Source organism: Lithobates pipiens, unplaced genomic scaffold, assembly GCF_037356315.1.
Source record: "Lithobates pipiens isolate NorthernLeopardFrog02 unplaced genomic scaffold, aLitPip1_a1.2 Scaffold_8, whole genome shotgun sequence".
In the NCBI taxonomy this organism is placed as follows: Eukaryota; Metazoa; Chordata; class Amphibia; order Anura; family Ranidae; genus Lithobates; species Lithobates pipiens.
The window spans coordinates 384,033,956-384,048,595 of record NW_027507903.1 but is presented as its reverse complement, the minus strand read 5'-3'; the positions used below and the strand labels follow the sequence as shown (position 1 = coordinate 384,048,595).

General features: G+C 49.0%; 1 protein-coding gene and 8 pseudogenes across 1 annotated transcript in view; 6 read left to right on the top strand and 3 right to left on the bottom strand.

Annotated features, from left to right (window-relative positions):
• LOC143962780 (uncharacterized) overlaps positions 1 to 14,640 on the bottom strand; it is a 459,151-nt gene that overhangs the window by 2,587 nt on the left and 441,924 nt on the right. The window lies entirely within an intron of this gene.
• Positions 2,951 to 3,069, bottom strand: LOC143965235 (5S ribosomal RNA; annotated as a pseudogene).
• LOC143965500 (5S ribosomal RNA) lies at positions 9,569 to 9,687 on the bottom strand (annotated as a pseudogene).
• On the top strand, positions 9,938 to 10,056 carry LOC143964557 (5S ribosomal RNA; annotated as a pseudogene).
• LOC143965434 (5S ribosomal RNA) lies at positions 10,165 to 10,283 on the top strand (annotated as a pseudogene).
• LOC143965095 (5S ribosomal RNA) lies at positions 10,593 to 10,710 on the top strand (annotated as a pseudogene).
• LOC143965083 (5S ribosomal RNA) lies at positions 10,819 to 10,936 on the top strand (annotated as a pseudogene).
• On the top strand, positions 12,189 to 12,307 carry LOC143965330 (5S ribosomal RNA; annotated as a pseudogene).
• On the top strand, positions 12,641 to 12,759 carry LOC143964617 (5S ribosomal RNA; annotated as a pseudogene).

The window sequence follows — 14,640 nt, the reverse complement described above, 5'->3', positions numbered from 1 at the left end:
CCCTGCATGATAGGGGGCGGGGGATTGGCCGAGGGGAGTAGGGTGGGAGTTACTCAGTGCAGAGAAGTTGATCCCGCCCCCTCCACGAGGCAGCATTCAAGAAAAAAGTTTGTATGGGACAGCAGCATGGCAGCCATAGAGGAGCTGATTGCAAAGGTTAGAGTGGAGGCAGCCACTCGGGGGGAGACATGGGTGCAGGAGACACTGGGGGTTTTGCTGGGGCAGCCGGGGGGGACATCCACGGACTGAGGGGGGGTGGGGGGGGCACACGGAGGTCACGGCCCCCATCCAGGTTTTCACCTGAACCCCCCAGGAGAGGGAGGGCTAATGCCAGCAGTCCGGGGAGGGCTGATGCCAGCAGTCCGGGGAGGGCTCCATCGGGCCCCCCGGCGAAGAGAGCCACCAGGACTGGAGGGGGGAGACTGAGGAGCCCATCCCCAAGGAGGCTGGGACAGAGGAGCAGGCCGGAAGGGGGATCTACTGGAGCCTCTGGGCCCCATAGGAGAGCATTAGGAGCGGATGCAGCCCCCCCACCCAGCGTGGAACACGCAGGGTTAGGACCTCAGCGGGGGAGATCTCAGGCTACGGGGTGGGTCCACCCCCCCCCCCAGGGCTAGCATCGCCAGGTCGGGTGAGGAGGGACGGAGACTGGTGTCGGCGATTGGTGGTCGCTTGGACGGGGCTGAGGTGGTCCGCACCGGCCCTACAAAGGCAAAGCAAAAATCCACTGGCGGGTACGCAGCACGGCGGCAGGCCAGGTCGGCTGTTTTACCCTCGGCAGCCAGGGCCGTGTCCCCTGGTGGGCTGTCTGGAGAGGATGCGCTGATGTCCGGTCACAGGTCGGAGGGTGAGGTGTCCGGATCGGAGGAGGAGGTTCCGAGAAGTCCAATCCCTGCTAGGGTGTCCGAGAGATCGGCTGGTGGGATCGCTCCTGTGCAGCCCGGTGAGTACCCTTTAAGTTTACCTATTGGTGGGGGGATTGTTTCGGCGGGTGCCGGTGGTGCTGTGAGTGCGGGTACACAGGAGGTGGTGGAGCAGGGGGGTTTGAGGACAGGTGGGGCTGTCAGGGCAGAGAGTGGGCTGTTGGGTTTTCTGGCTGGGATCAAGGAGCTGGTGGGCAGATTTGAGCACCAGGAGAGGGCTGCTGCTGGCCCGGCGGCGGCGTGGGTCCCTTCTGGCGGGGTGTCCGGGGGTGTCGCAAAAGGCACGGAAGTGGTGGTCCCGGCAGTGGCTGGGCCCACGGGGCAGGAGTCGCCAGTGCCCATTAAGGCATCGAGCGGGAGCGAGTCCTCTACTAGACAAGACATTGTGCGTTTGGCGGACTCTTCGAAATGCAAGGTGTATGTCTGCTTTGAAGGGCCGTTGGGGGCTCATTTGAAGCCAGAGGTACGGGAGAAAATATGGAAGGGTGAGTATGTGGAGATATTTTCACTACTACCACTAGAGAAGTTCAAACTGGACAGGGTCAAGCCGGATGATACTAAAAAAGACGACGAGGAGAAGCGGCGGTACAGACTGATACAGAGGACCTTTGCGAATTGGCTGCAAGCATTCGCCATCATGGCGAGTGTGATTGGTGAAAAGAACGCTGAGCATTGCTCGGCTCTTTTCTGTTACATGGACTCGGTTGGGGAAGCTTACCGAGTGTACGAGGGAACCGCGTGGCTGAGATACGATGAACAGTTTTGCCAGCGGAGAGCGGTGCGGCCGTCGCTGAGATGGGACCACAAGGACATTAGTCTGTGGATGTGCCCGATGATGTCGGCGAGGGTACTGGGCCAGTTTTTTCAGGGGGGTGGTGGATCTTCCGCTCCCGGACAATCGGCCAGTAGAAAGAAGGGAACGTGTCGGCAGTTCAACGAGGGATCCTGTAAGTTCGGCGGATCCTGTCGGTACAAGCACGAGTGTTCCGGCTGCGGGGAACGCACCCGTTGTCACGCTGTTTTAAACAGGGCAGGAACAGATCTGGAGATGCTGCGCAAAAGAGGGAGGATGCCAGTGATGGTGGAAAGGATGTGACCGTTTCTCAGTAGGTATCCGGATAGGAAGGCAGCACGCCTCTTGGAGGAGGGTTTCACAGAGGGGTTTCGGATACCGTGGAACCTGAAGTCGGCCTTGCTGCATCCTGACGTGGTTTCTATGAAGCTGCGTAAGGAGGTAGAGTTGGGACGGATGGGAGGCCCTTTTCTGGTGGCACCTTTCCCTGATCTTGTGGTTTCTCCTTTGGGGGTAGTTCCAAAGAAGGAACCGCAGAAATTTCGGCTAATTCACCACTTGTCTTTTCCGAAAGGGGGGTCGGTCAATGATGCCATTGATCATGAGGAGTGTACAGTTAGCTACACGTCCTTTGATGCGGCGGTGAGTTGGGTCCACCGATATGGGCGGGAGGCGCTGATGGCGAAAACAGACATTGAGTCGGCTTTTCGGTTGCTCCCCGTCCATCCCGAAAGTTTTCGGTTGTTGGGGTGTCATTGGGACAACATGTTTTATGTTGACCGTTGCCTCCCCATGGGGTGCTCCATTTCATGCGTGGTGTTTGAAACATTTAGCTCATTTGTGGAATGGGTGGTGCGGGATGTCGCAGGGCTGAACTCTGTTATCCATTATTTGGATGACTTTCTCTGCGTGGGTCCGCCGGATTCCAGAGTGTGCGGGGTGTTGCTGGCGATGCTGGAACACGTAGCAGAATGGTTCGGCATCCCGTTGGCACCCGACAAGACGGAAGGGCCCAGGAAGGTCATCACCTTTCTGGGTATTGTGTTGGATTCTGAAGCGATGGAATGCAGGTTGCCGGAGGACAAGCTTGTGGATCTGAAAACCGTCAGGGTGATGTGGCCGTAGGAAATTTTGTTGGCCACTCTCACCCCTCTTGACAAACCCCAAGATGGTCACCTCGGCAAACAAGCAAAAAAATAAAACAGGTCGTCGACGCCAACAACATATTATAAAAAGCCTATGGCACCTTGTACTCCCAAGCGGTCTCCCACCCAGGTACTAACCAGACCCAACCCTGCTTAGTATCCGAGATCAGACAAGATCGTGTGCATTCAGGGTGATGTGGCCATAGGCAATCTTGCTGGCCAATCTCAACCCTCTTGACAAACACCAAGATGGTCACCTCGGCAAACAAGCAGAAAAATAAAACAGGTCTTCGACGCCGACTACACATTAAAAAAAGCCTGCGGCACCTGGTATTCCTGGTGCCACCTGGTGATGTGGCACCGGCTCTAGTAGAGCAGCCATTTACTATTTACATTGTCTATGAAATCTGCTCTGTTGGGACCACAGAGCATATGCGCAAGGGGAAATCACTGGCAATGCATTCTACACTGCTCCAAGGTGGGCATACTAATGAGCAGCAAACGGGTAGTTAACAGCATTATATACAAACAATGCTACAGTGGGCTTGGGAGGGGGTCCTGTCTAAATCCTGCTCTAGCAAATGGGCAGCAAGTGATATCTATGTGCATTGTGCCTGAACCCTACTCTGTTTTTGCTTGCTACTGGCTACACTATACATGGACATTAATGAATAGTTTTCATTGAAAACTTTCATATGGTTTAAATTATGGACGTTTAAACCTATTTGTGTGGGAATGGCATGTGTCATACCTTTTCCCCTATGGGGAGAAGATATCTTGACCCAGTCCCTAAAGTCTGAACCAAGAATAGGGCACGTTGATTTTGGCCTGGCCAAAGTTTATTGGCTGTAGTATGGTGCCCTCATACTCTAACCAAGAAAAGCTAAGAACCATTCCAAGATCAAAACACAGAATTCCCAGGAAGAAAGGATGAACAGTTAGAATAGGATCTGCCATTCGCTTCATAAGCCATAACCAACATTTGGACTGCCTGCCATGTTGCCCTGGAAGCAGTTGGAAGAGAGACTGAATCAGATCTAGCCCGGCCTTCTCAGAGGAATGAGCACTCTTCCGCCAGTCCAGCACGAACTGAGATTGACCCAGTCCCTCAGCCTTCTACTTCAGAACAACCTAGCAACCAGACTAGAGGCTTAATTATAGCTTACAATTGAAATGTAAGATGGTCTAACACTTAGTAAATTCGAATTTACATGGGCTGGTCGCCTGGCAGCTTTCAAAATGATGACCTTACCAAAATTATTATATCAACTCAGGTCCCTTCCAATATGTATCCCTAAATACTACTTTAAATCCTTACAAAGCAGTTTGGGAAAATATCTATGGAATGGCAAAAAATCCCGTTGCGCATACCATATACTAATTAAACATAGAAATATAGGTGGTACGACCGTACCTGATCTACAGGATTATTATGACGCAACTCTTTTGACCCAATTGCAAGAATGGTTCTTGCCTACTCCTAAAACTTTATGGGGACAAATTGAGAAAGACATCACACGACAGCCTAATATGCAATTCTGGTTACTTAGTAGGAAAATTAAGTCCACAATTACAGCTCAATACCCACCAACGGTAAAAGCGACGCTACACTCTTGGCAGAGAATCATCACATACAAATGGGATAAAACTCCAATCACGGTGTTAAACCCTCCTCTAACAATCATAATTAATTCCTGGCGTACAAATACACGACTGGAATTTGGGTCGGGATATCAAACTTGGTTCCTTCTTCCAACAGGGCTCATTAAAGTCTTTTTCTCAGTTAAGTAATGAATTACAGCTTCCGAATTCTGAGCGATCTACATATATTCAAATAGAAAAGTGTCTGCTACACAATCCACAACTCAGAGCTTCAATCCCGGTTAAAATATGGTCTTTCCTCAATAACCATGCCACCTCACAGAAAGGAGTAGCTACAATATACCCAATTCTAGGGGAAAAAAACATACCCAGCATACTACCTTCCTTCCTTAAATGGGAACAAGATTTGGGGCAAGACTTTTCAATTAAACAATGGATGGCTTCCCTACGAAGCATATATAGGGCCACTGCATGTGTTACACTATGGGAATTGGCACAAAAAATTGTTCAAAGACAATACCTGACTCCACATATCCTAGCAAAATTCAAGGGGAACTCGTCACCTAATTGCTGGAGAAATTGTACCCAATTGGGGACCCTATTTCATATTATGTGGGACTGCCCAAGCTTACATAACTACTGGCAGGCAATCTCCCATTTACTCACTTCCGTAACAGGTATTGTCCTTCAACTTCAAGAATTTTTTTTTTTAAAACGGCCGTTTTGGCGGGAGCACTGATTTTAATGACGATTAAAGTGGAAAAAAATAAGTGAAATATTCCTTTAAATATGGTGCCTGGGGGGTGTCTGTAGTATGCCTGTGAAGTGCCACGTGTTTCCCGTGTTTAGAACAGTCCCTGCACAAAATGACATTTAACGGAAATAACGTCATTTAAAGCTGCTTGCGGTTTTAATGTTATATCTGGTTCCTGCAATATGGTTGAAAATCATTGAGAAAAATGGCATGGGTAGCCCTCCCTGCCCATTACCAGCCCCTTTGGGTCTTGTACCCATATTAAGGGGAACCCCGTACCCATATTAAAAAAAGGAAATGCGTGTGGCCCCCAGGCCCTATATACTCAGAACAGCAGTATACAGGCGGTGCAAACAAGACAGGGACTGTGTAGGTTTGTTGTGTTAAGTTGAATCTGTTTGTAATTTTCAACTGGTACATTTTTAAAGTGTAGCTCCAGTCAAAAAAAAAAATTTTAAGCTTTTTGGAAAACATAGGGAAGGGTTATCACCCCTGTATAATTTGTTTTGTCGTCCATCTTTTTTCATCTCACTTGCTGTTGTCTCCTTCCGTTTGCAAGTAGGAGATGTTTGTAAGTTGGATGTTTGAAAGTAGGGGCCTGCCCTATATGCTCTGCAGAAATGGCGGAACAAGGTGTTGGTTTTGCCACAACATTGTAAACCCTCAAAGTGACTCTTGGTGGGCGCTGGAGCGCCCTGCTGTGAACGATTATATCAAGAATTGTAATTACATGCCATTGTTGAACAGTGGTAGAAAAATTGACCTTTGGTGGTTGTGGTGCTGGTGACACAACACTATAAGTCCTCACAGTTACTCTGGGTGGGCACAGGAACGGGCCCTCCTGTGAAATATTATATCAAGAATTGTAATTACATGTCCCTGTTAAACAAGGGCAGAAAAATTGGGCCTTAGGCACTGGTGCTGGTGCCACGACACTGCAACCTCTCCCATATACTCTAGTTTTATTGCAGGAATTAGCCCTGCTGCAAAGCATTGCATCAAAAATTGTAATTAAACGCCCCTGTTAAACAGGGGCAGAAAAATTGGGCTTTAGGCACTAGTGCTGGTGCCACGACACTGCAACTTCTCCCATATACTCTAGTTTTATTGCAGGAATTAGCCCTGCTGCAAAGCATTGCATCAAAAATTGTACTTAAACGCCCCTGTTAAACAGGGGCAGAAAAAATGGGCTGATGGCATCACCCAGAAACAGAAATGTTCTTCCAACATATCATCGGAGGAGGAAGAGGATAGACAATCAACATAACAGGACAGTCACTCAGCATCAGCATAGGCAGTCTTGAAGGGATGTGATATTTCAAAAAAATTTTTTCGGTTACATCAGCTTCAGGTGCTTGGTAGCTATGGGTGATCCAAGACTGATTCATCTTGATGAAGGTCAGTCAATCAAATGATTCGGTAGACAGCCGCACCCTGTGATCGGTAACAAAGCCACCAGCAGCACAGAAGGTGCGTTCCGAAAGAACGCTGGATGCAAGACAGGCCAGTAGCTCAATTGCATACTGTGCAAGCTCTGGCCAGTGATCCATCCTCAAGACCCAGTAAGCCAGAGGATTTTCGATGGAAAAGGTGTCCAAGTCTGACCTTGCCCCTCCTGCACCATGTAAATCAGACGCTGGCGATGGTTGCTGGAACCGATCATACCTTGGGGCTGCGGACTAAAAAATTGTCTGAAAGCATCAGTCAGACGGCCACCTTCTCCACCGCTCCTTCTGACCGATGCCTCAGCAACACGTTGTCCAGGACCAGGAGTTTGTAACCTCCCAGTCTCTGGGAACGCGTTGCACAGACCTTTCTGCAAGGCCTCCCGGAGATGTCTCATCCTCTGCTCCCTCTGCGATGGCAAGATAAGGTTGGCAACCTTACCCTTGTACCGTGGATCAAGGAGAGTGGCCAGCCAGTAATGGTCCCTCTCCTTGATCCGAAGAATACGAGGATCCTTCGGCAGGCTTTGCAGGATCAGGGAGGCCATGCAGCGTAGGTTAGCTGAGGCATTCAGTCCGGAGTCCTCTGGGTCACTAAGGACAACATGATCCGCAGCTACCTCCTCCCAGCCACGTACAAGTCCACGTGTTTCTTGGGACTGTAAATCATCCCTACAAGACTGCTGCTGCTGCTGCTGATGCTGAGTGCCAGCCTCCACCTCCATGCTGACACAATCATCCTCCTCCTCCTCTTCCTCCTCCTCATCCTCTTCCTGTGTGATGGGTGGCACAGCAGGAACACTGTCTGGATAAAGGGGGCCTTGAGAGGCAAGGAAGTCCTCCTCTTCCTGCCTCTGTTCTGCCTCAAGTGCCCTGTCCATTATTCCACGCAGCGTATGCTCCAAGAGGTGGACAAGAGGTACAGTGTCACTGATGCATGCACTGTCACTGCTCACCATCCTTGTGGCCTCCTCAAACGGTGACAGGACAGTGCATGCATCCCTGATCATGCCCCACTGGTGTGGTGAGAAAAATCCGAGCTCCCCTGACCCTGTCCTGGTGCCGTAGTCGCACAGGTACTCATTGATGGCCCTCTGCTGCGTGTGCAGCCGCTGCAGCATGGCCAACGTTGAGTTCCACCTGGTGGGCATGTCACATATAAAGCGGTTCTTGGGCAGGTTCAACTCCTTTTGGAGCTCAGCCAGCCGAGCACAGGCATTAAATGATCGGCGGAAATGCACACAGACTTTCCTGGCCTGCTTCAGGACATCCTGTAAGCCGGGGTACCTGCCCAAGAACCGCTGCACCACCAGGTTAAGGACGTGAGCTACACAGGGCACATGGGTCAGTTGTCCCTGTCGGAGGGCGGAGAGGAGGTTGGTGCCATTGTCGCAAACCACCAATCCTGGCTTAAGCTGGCGTGGCGTCAACCACCTCTCGGCCTGCCCCTGCAGAGCTGACAAAATATCTGCCCCAGTGTGGCTCCTGTCCCCCAAACAAACCAGCGCAAGCACGGCATGGCATCGTTTTGCCTGCATACTTGCATAGCCCCTGGAACGCCTACGGAGCACCGCTGGTTCTGAGGACAGAGCACTGGAAGAGGCCATGGAGGAAGAAGAAGAGGAGGGGGTGGAGGAGAGAGGTGTGTCACAACCAATAGTAGCATTTTGGAGGCGTGGTGGCGGAACAACCTCCAACACTACTGCACCTTGTCCTGCAACCTTCCCAGCTGCCAGAAGAGTGACCCAATGGGCCGTGAAAGACAGGTAACGTCCCTGTCCATGCCTGCTGGACCATGAGTCAGCGGTAATATGCACCTTACCGCTGACCGCCTTGTCCAGCGAGGCAAGGACATTGCCTTCCACATGCCGGTAGAGAGCCGGAATCGCCTTCCGTGAGAAAAAGTGGCGTTTGGGGACCTGCCACTGAGGAACCGCACATTGTACAAACTTACGGAAGGGGGCCAAGTCTACCAACTGAAAAGGCAGCAGTTGAAGTGCTAGCAATTTAGCCAAGCTAGCATTCAACCGCTGGGCATGTGGATGGCTGGGAGTGAACTTCTTTCGCCGGTTCAGCAGCTGGGGCAGGGACATTTGCCTGCTATAATCGGACGTGAGTCTACTGCTAGCAGAGTGCCCAGAAGCACTTGGCTGTGACACACCTAATTCTACACCTTCATTCCTCTCAGAGCAGGTTTCAGAGAGGACTGAAGGTCTAGTGGGGTTGGAGATGCCAGCTAATGAGGAACAAGGAGAGGGCCGCTTTGTTCTTTGGTGTGGGTCTTTGAGGTACGCTTGGAATGCTCTACCAATCAACATCTGCCTGGAAGAAAATCACCTGGCTTTTAGGAAAAAACTCAAGACCTTCCTCTTTTAGCAGATGATCAATGCTCGCCACAGCGCCTAGAGGCGATTCAGTTCACATTGTGCACTATAAAAGTATTTCATTCATTCATTCATTCATTCATTCATTCATTCATTCATTCATTCCCAGGTGGTCTCCCATCCAGGTACTAACCAGGCCTGACCGTGCTTAGCATTCAAGATCAGACAAGATCGGGTGCATTCAGGCTGATGTGGCCATAGGCAATGTTGCTGGCCACTCTCAACCCTCTTGACAAATGCCAAGATGGTCATCTCGGCAAATAAGCAGAAAAATAAAACAAGTCATTGACGCCAACAACATAATAAAAAAAAGCCTACAGCACCTGGTATTCCCAAGCGGTCTCCCATCAAGGTATTAACCAGGCCCAACCTTGCTTAGCATCTGAGATCAGGCATATTCCAGGTGATGGGGCTGTAGAATCTTGTTGGCCCCTCACAACCCTCTTGACAAACGCCAAGATGGTCACCTCGGCAAACAAGCAGTAAAATAAAACAGGTCATCGCTGCCAACATATAAAAAAAAGCCCACGGCACCTGGTATTCTCTGGCAGTCTCCCATCCAGGTACTAACCAGGCACGCCCCTGCTTAGCATCCACAATCAGACGAGATCGGGCGCATTCAGGGTGATGTAGCTGTAGGCCATCTTGCTGGTCACTCTAAACCCTCTTGACAAACGCCAAGATGGTCACCTCAGCAAACAAGCAGAAAAATAAAACAGGTCGCCAAAAACATATTAAAAAAAGCCTACGGCACCTGGTCTTCCCAGACGGTCTCCCATTCAGGTACTAACCAGTCCTGACCCTGCTTAGCAATCGATATCGGGTCGGGCCTAGTGACCATCTTGGTGTTTGTCAAGAGGGTTGAGAGGGTTGAGAGTGGCCACCAAAATCACCTACGGCCACATCACCTGGAATGTGCCTGATCCCGTCTGATCTTGGATGCTAAGCAGGGTCGGGCCTGGTTAGTACCTTGATGGGAGACTACTTGGGAATACCAGGTGCCGTAGGCTTTTTTTTAATATGTTGTTGGCGTCGATGACCTGTTTTATTTTTCTGCTTGTTTGCCGAGGTGACCATCTTGGCATTTGTCAAGAGGGTTGAGAGTGGCCAGAAAGATCGCCTACGACCAAATCAGCCTGAATTTGCCCGATCTCATCTGATTTTGGATGCTAAGCCGGGTCGGGCCTGTTTAGTACCTGGGTGGGATTCCGCCTGGGAATTCCAGGTGCCGTAGGCTTTTTTTTAATATGTTGTTGGCGTCGACGACCTGTTTTATTTTTCTGGTTGTTTGCCAAGGTGAATATGTTTTGAGGGTTGTGAGGGGGCCAACAAGATCCTACAGCCCCATCACCGGGAATATGCCTCATCTCGGATGCTAAGCAAGGTTGGGCCTGGTTAATACCTTGATGGGAGACCGCTTGGGAATACCAGGTGCTGTAGGCTTTATTTTATTATGTTGTTGGCGTCAATGACTTGTTTTATTTTTCTGCTTGTTTGATGACCATCTTGGCGTTTGTCAAGAGGGTTGAGAGTGGCCAGAAAGATCGCTTACTGTACATCACCCTGAATGCGCCCGATCTCATCTGATCTCGGATGCTAAGCAGGGTCGAACCTGGTTAGTACCTGGATGGTACACCGCATGGGAATACCAGGAGCTGTAGGCTTTTTTTTAATATGTTGTTGATGTCGACAACCTCTTTTATTTTTCTGCTTTTTTGCCGAGGTGACCATCTTGGCGTTTGTCAAGAGGGTTGAGAGTGGCCAGAAAGATCGCTTACTGTACATCACCCTGAATGCGCCCGATCTCATCTGATCTCGGATGCTAAGCAGGGTCGAACCTGGTTAGTACCTGGATGGTACACCGCATGGGAATACCAGGAGCTGTAGGCTTTTTTTTAATATGTTGTTGATGTCGACAACCTCTTTTATTTTTCTGCTTTTTTGCCCAGGTGACCATCTTGGCATTTGTCAAGAGGGTTGAGAGTGGCCAGCAAGATCGCCTACAGCCACGTCACCCTGAATGTGCCCGATCTCGTCTGATATCGGATGCTAAGCAGGGTCTGAAATGGTTAGTACATAGATGGGAGACCACCTGGGAATACCAGCTGCCATAGGCTTTTTTTTTATATGTTGTTGGCGTCAACGACCTGTTTTAATTTTCTGCTTGTTTTCCGAGGTGACCATCTTGGTTTTTGTCAAGAGGGTTGAGAGTGACCAGCAAGATGGCCTAAAACAGGTAAAACAAATAAAATAAAACAGGTCGTTGACGCCAGAAACATATTAAAAAAAAGACTACGGCACCTGGTACTCCCAGGCGGTGCATACTCTGCAATACATACCCTGCCAATACATACCCTGCCAATACATATCCTGCCAATACATACCCTGCCAATACATACCCTGCCAATACTCTGCAATACATACTCTGCCAATACTCTGCAATACTTTATACTTACCCTGCCAATACTCTGCAATACTTACTCTGCCAATACCCTGCCAATACACTACAATACTTACCCTGCCTATACTCTGCAATACTTACCCCGCCAATACTCTGCAATACATACCCCGCCAATACTCTGCAATACTTATCCCGCCAATACCCTGGCAATACCCTGACAATACTCTGCAATACTCTGCAATACTTATCCTGCCAATACTCTGCAATACATACCCCACCAATACTCTGCAATACATACCCCACCAATACTCTGCAATACAAACCCCGCCAATACCCTGCCAATACCCTGGCAATACCCTGGCAATACTCTGCAATACTTACCCTGCCAATACTCTGCAATACTTACCCTGCCAATACTCTGCAATAAATACCCTGCCAATACTCTCCAAAATACCATTTTATTTATTTGTTTTGTTTGTATTACATATAGATATTAAAGAGGTATGTTCTCATCTGAAAACAGTATTTCTTTTGGATAATCAAACCTATAACTGACTGGAGAAAAACAAATGTCACTTGTAGACAAACCTACACTTTGTTTCAAGGCGGGGTCTGGTGAGGGGCAATGGGTGGGGCCAGGGGTGGGGCTAAATGAGGGACCAGGGGCGGGGCCAGGGTGGAGCTGAAGGGGGCCCCGTCAGGTAGGCTGTACGGGGCCCCATGATTTCTATCAGCGGCCCTGCCTACGGCCATATCACCCTGAATGCGCCCGATCACATCTGATTTCAGATGATAAGCAGGGTCGGTCCTGGTTAGTACCTGGATAGGAGACCGCTTAGGAGTACCAGGTGTAGTAGGCTTTTTTAAATATGTTGCTGTCATCAACGTCCTGTTGAATTTTTCTGCTTGTTTGCCGAGGTGCCCATCTTGGCGTTTGTCAAGAGGGTTGAGAGTGGCCACCAAGATCGCTTTTGGCCACATCACCCTGAATGCACTCAAGCTCGTTTGATCTCAGATGCTAAGCAGGGTCGTGCCTGGATAGTACCTGGATGGGAGACCGCCTGGAAACACTAGGTGTAGGAGGCTTTTTTAAATATGTTGCTGTCATCAACGTCCTGTTTTATTTTTCTGCTTGTTTGCCAAGGTGACCATGCTGGCGTTTGTCAGGAGGGTTGATAGTGGCCAGCAAGATCGCCTACGGCCACATCTCCCTGAATGCGATCGATCTCGTTTGATCTCGGATGCTAAGCAGGGTCGGACCTGGTTAGTACCTGGATGGGAGACCGCATGGGAATACCTAGTGCCATAGGCTTTTTTTTAATATGTTGTTGGCATCGACGACCTGTTTTAATTTATTGCTTGTTTGCCAAGATAACCATCTTGGCATTTGTCAAGAGGGTTGAGAGTAGCCAGCAAGATCTCCTACGGCCACGTCACCCTGAATGCGCCTGATCTCGGATTCTAAGCAGGGTCAGGCCTGGTTAGTACCTAGATGGGAGACCGTCAGGGAATAACAGGTGCTGTAGGCTTTTTTTTAATATGTTGTTGGCGTTGAATACCTGTTTTATTTTTCTGCTTGTTTGCCGGGGTGACCATCTTGGCGTTTGTCAAGAGGGTTGAGAGTGGCCAGCAAGATTGCCTACGGCCATATCACCCTGAATGTGTAATACGGATATATATATTTGGTTATAATGTTTGTTGTAAAATGTATTTATATGCATTAAGTTATGTTGTTTCTAAGAAATTAGTATTTTCATCTGCTTGTAATAAAAAGGCTGCTATGGCCATTCGACTCCAAAGAGAATGTGTCGTCTGGTCAATCATAAGTTATTTAAGACAAAGGTATAGTTTTTTTTGGGGGGGGGGAACCTCACAAAATAGGCACATCATGAAACTTTTCTCTAATCGACTTCTCTCGAACCGGCTTGTTGGAAGTTTTTACTTTCAATAAGTGCTGATTAGTTTATTTTGACAGTGGGGTCATATCCCCTTTTGTCAGAATACAATAACCCAGAAAGAAGGATTTCTCTATTGACCCCACTTGTGTCAATGTGATAATCGGTTCAGTTGTTTTTGCTTTTTTTTGATTAGCCCACTTTAAAAAAAACTTCCATGTATGGCAAGCCTTAGAGTAACTAAAGATGAATTTGGATCCATGTGTGGCCACTGTGGTTGAACAGAAGTCAGGATATTCCCAATCAGTCAGGGCTGTAGGCTGGAGAGATGATCTGTATATTTTGACAGCAAGGTAGCCTTCCTGCTGTCAGAATTCAATAATACAGTGGAGAAGATTCCAGCACCCACATTGAGTGTGTGGATGGAGGAATCCAGTCAGGTGTTGTTTTTTAAATTTAACCCACTAGCTGAATGAAAAAAACTGACATGTGCATGGCCAGCTTTAGAGATTCAGGGGTTAAGTGACCTGGAGATATTGAAGCACAGTGGTTTGGGCAGCACAGTGGTGTAGTGGTTAGCACTCTCATCTAGCAGTAAGAAGGGTTGCTGGTTCAAATCCCAACCATGGCACTCCCTCCCTTGCATGTTCTCCCTGTGCCTGTCTATATTCAACCTTATTATTAACCCCTTCCTGCCTACTCGTACTCGGCTTCTGGGCAGTAAACCGGGATGATGCCCGCACCTGCAGGCATCATCCCGGTACCGTTTTTTTCAGCAGGCAATTGGCTATCCAGCCATAACAACCGATGCGGCTAAAAGCTGCTCGGCTGTTATGCCGGAGGAGCGGGAGGGGACGTCCCCCCCGCCGCCTCCCGCCGCTGTTACCGGTGCTCCCGCTCGATCGAGAGCACCGATTCCTGGTGCGATGCCGCTGGGGAGGAACTGGAACGAAGCCGTAATCGGCTTCGCTCGAGTCTCCTCATAGTAAACACGGAAGCGATGTCATGACGTCACTTCCCGTTTACTCAGCTGCCAATGGCGCCGGTTTTAAAAAAAATATCCGATATTCAGAATCGCCGTTTTCGGCGATCTGAATACATTGAAGTGTAAAGGAGGGGTGGGGGGTCTTTTAGACCCCCGATCCCTCCATAAAGAGTACCTGTCACCGCCTATTACTGTCACAAGGGATGTTTACATTCCTTGTGACAGCAATAAAAGTGATCACATTTTTTATTTTATTTTTAAAAACAATTTAGTCATTTTAAAATAAATAAAAAAATAATAAAAATTTTTTTTA